The sequence below is a fragment of the Apis dorsata genome, unplaced genomic scaffold (genome assembly GCF_000469605.1).
Source record: "Apis dorsata unplaced genomic scaffold, Apis dorsata 1.3 scaffold_264, whole genome shotgun sequence".
In the NCBI taxonomy this organism is placed as follows: domain Eukaryota; kingdom Metazoa; phylum Arthropoda; class Insecta; order Hymenoptera; family Apidae; genus Apis; species Apis dorsata.
Genome location: NW_006263542.1, coordinates 55,482 through 58,798, shown reverse-complemented (window position 1 = coordinate 58,798; position 3,317 = coordinate 55,482). Strand labels below are relative to the sequence as shown.

At 46.4% G+C, this 3,317-nt stretch overlaps 1 long non-coding RNA gene across 1 annotated transcript in view; it reads left to right on the top strand.

Annotated features, from left to right (window-relative positions):
• Nucleotides 1–978, top strand: part of LOC116185729 — a 3,792-nt gene extending 2,814 nt beyond the window's left edge. The window contains exon 2 of the long non-coding RNA XR_004150628.1: nucleotides 3–978. This is a non-coding gene — a long non-coding RNA (uncharacterized LOC116185729). The remainder of the gene's footprint in view (nucleotides 1–2) is intronic.
• The last annotated feature ends 2,339 nt before the right edge of the window (nucleotides 979–3,317 follow it).

Here is a 3,317-nt window from a genome sequence, read left to right as displayed (position 1 = left end):
AGAGAGAGAGAGAGAGAGAGAGAGAGAGAAGGACGAGTGGCAACCGCGTGCACGATGGACCGATCAAGCATACGGGGCCAGGCTCATTATAACCTTTATGACTGGTCATTTGGCCGGGCCCGAGTCTTAACACGAATGCCGACATGCAAAGGACGCATCATTGTCCGTTACCCCATCGCCGAATGGGTCTATCCGCGCGCCGTTATTACGGATCAACTTCTCTCCGCGCAAAAAACGATCGGTGCCCTGTGAGCAAACAAAGTTGCAGCCTGTTCCAGAGATGTTACGCGTGATGATCGTGCAGGATTTCTTCTCGTTTCGATCGTTTCGAGGCTCGAGAAGGTAACGGAGCGATGGAATATCCCAGAATAAATTGTCCGATTGGTTTTTCGAGGAACGAAATCGAGTCGAAGGGATTGAAATTGTTGAGGGATATTGAATGTTTAATGCGTTTGAAGAAATTGATGTCTTCCTCGAAGGGATAGGATTTAATAATAATAGACCAGAGAGTGAGTGGGCTGGAGGTATGATGACTTGTTTCGTCTTCGTTACGCGTTTAAAGAATATAATTATCGCTCGTCCGAGCTTTATTTTATAGAAGATAGGCGAGTAAACTTTTATTCGATTCGTTATCCAAATATAGAGGATAAACTATAATTGAATGATGCATTAATTATTCGTCCCGGTAGATAAATACAAGAATTCTATTGTACAAACGTAACAAACTCTGAATGTTTATTATCAATACGAGTAATTTATAGTACAAAATGATCAATATTGTATATTGCGCGTTTACTCGAGTCGAATATATCGAGGATAAAATAGATAATCACGTCGAATCTTTCCCGCTATTACACTCGTAACAATATCTATTCTTACATTCCTCTACCGAATGTTTTTCATTGAAACGAAAGTAGATAGATCAAGACCGGTATCCGACGCGAAGTTTAATAATGGCTCGGTATGATAATCGAGGTATAAAAGATCGAGTAATTTGCCGGCACGATTCGCCGAGGAATAGAACGAATGGAGATGCACGGTTGGTGCTCATGGACGTTACCGTTTCCCCTTTCGTTGTGCTCTCTCTCTCTCTTTCGTACAACGAAAAGCAAGCTCGGCCACGAGTTGTGCGAGCGCGCAAGTCAATTTACGGGAGAAAATAAGCACGTGAAATTGTTTCGTCTAAGGTAGCGGTTCGTTTAGCCTTGGATTCCGGGACGGTGGCAAAGGGGAACGAGACACGGATCGTTTCGCCTCCGCGCCCTGGGCCACTGCCTATCATGCGAATCCGATGGAATACTTCCGTGGATAAACGCGAACACGTGCCACCCTACGCCCTCCAGCCACGGATTATTAAATTAGACCGTTAGGTGGCCCCCGTGTCCCGCACGACCGTGATTACGGACCGCCTCGAACAGAGCGGTTCCTGCTGCTACTCTTTGCCCTCAGCGAAACGAGGGACTGCATTTTTTTCCTCTTTCCACGTATTCTCGAATCTTGTCTCGAAGCATCGCGCAACACAAGCGATGTGACGTCGCGTGAGGGAGGAAACGAGTGTATGCCTGAATTGCTTTCAATCTGTTCGAATTGAATTTTAAGCACCACGTCAGGCATAAGTAAGAAGAGTGTTCTTAACTACCAATTTTCTAGAATTAGCTAGAATATTTTTGAAATTACGCGACAAACAAGTAGGAACGAGTGGAACGAGGATCGTCGAGATTTCGACTTTAAATCCACGTAACACGATTTTCATTCGATCAACGATGAAATGATTATCCATGAAACTTTTACTTTCTTCGCTTCGAAAGTCGAAAGAAAAGCCGGTTACGGATCATAGTTTCACTATTATCATTTATCATGGGCACCGTGATGAAATCGGTTTTATCACCGGTTGCGTAACAATATCGATTTTCGATCCAGCGACGAACACGAAGACATGTCGCGTATACGCAGTTGGCAATCGATCACTCGAACCGGGCGATTGCTCGCGAGAAAAATCGAGAAAGATAGTGGTCGAGAGATGGTCGAGAACGGAGAAGGATCGATGAATCGTACGAGGGAGAATCGCGATTCTCGGGAGATCATGGTGCACGTTGGTATGCTCGCGTGCATCGAGGCACTCGATGAGAATGGCTCGCGCATTAAAACCGATAGAAAACGATATCGTTGTGGCAAACGATATATAGCGTTTGCAGGCGCACGCGCAGCGACTTCATTGATTCTCGAAGGGGAGGAGGGGAATGAGCAAGAGGGTTGCTTGCATGTGCGAACGTTTGTGCAGGGATCCGCGCACCTGTGCGCCTTCCGATTCTGTTTACGCGTTCGTATCTATAGCGTTTGATGAGGGGGAGAGGGGAGATTGGTCGAAAGAGAGCGAAAGAGGAAGAGAGAGGAGTGGAAAGGGAGAGATGAGTACAATAACCGAAGGTCCTTTCATTAATGCGACGAGAAAGGCGACGGAGGCAAAGGGTGTAGTAGGTAAACGACGGGGTAATCGATCGGAGGGGTTGTGCCACCCTTCATCACGATATTTTCTTTCCATTTTTCTCGTCAACCCCCTTCAATCCCCCTCCCCCTTGTTGCTACTCCTCTTTCTCGTCGACGTCTAAATCTGGGAGTAGCGGAAGCCTTGTTATTGGATGAATCGTGGCCACGAGGTTCGATAAATTGTTTCCTCGTTTCGTGTAACACGAACGGGGTATCCGAGGCGGAATTCGTCGAGGCTGATCGTTTAACGCTGTTTGTTTCTTTCTCCGTTAATAGACGGATATTGTGCCTCGAATAAAGGAAAACGCTTGTCCGCTTGTCGAACGAATTATCGGATAAAAGTGTTCTCGTCAGATGTATCGCGCAAAAATAATTTTCGGATCAGTCGCCGATATTCGCAAATTTCCTCGCCCATCATTCGAAGGATCATCTTTACGTATAAACATGAATGTAGGAACGGTTGAAATCGATATTAAGATCGGTGATTAATTGAAACAGAGACGGATACATACGGAGATTTCATCGTCCCTTTGAGTCGAACGCTCTCCTTATTCCCGATGACGATGCTTTTCTACGGTGGTTTCTGCCTCGTTCTCCTCTCGCACACGTACTTAGCGAAGAGAGACTCGGATCGAGAATCCCGACGCTTTTGATCTTCTTCCTCCTTCTTGCCGTACCAAAGTGACGTCCCTGTGGGACGAGACACGTCGGGACACGCGAAGGGACAAGGGTATTGACAATCCTTTAGACGGTACTTAGCACCACTTTTTTCTCCTTCGTGCATATTCGATTCCACGCGTCGCCATCCTCTCACGCACGCCATCTCTCTC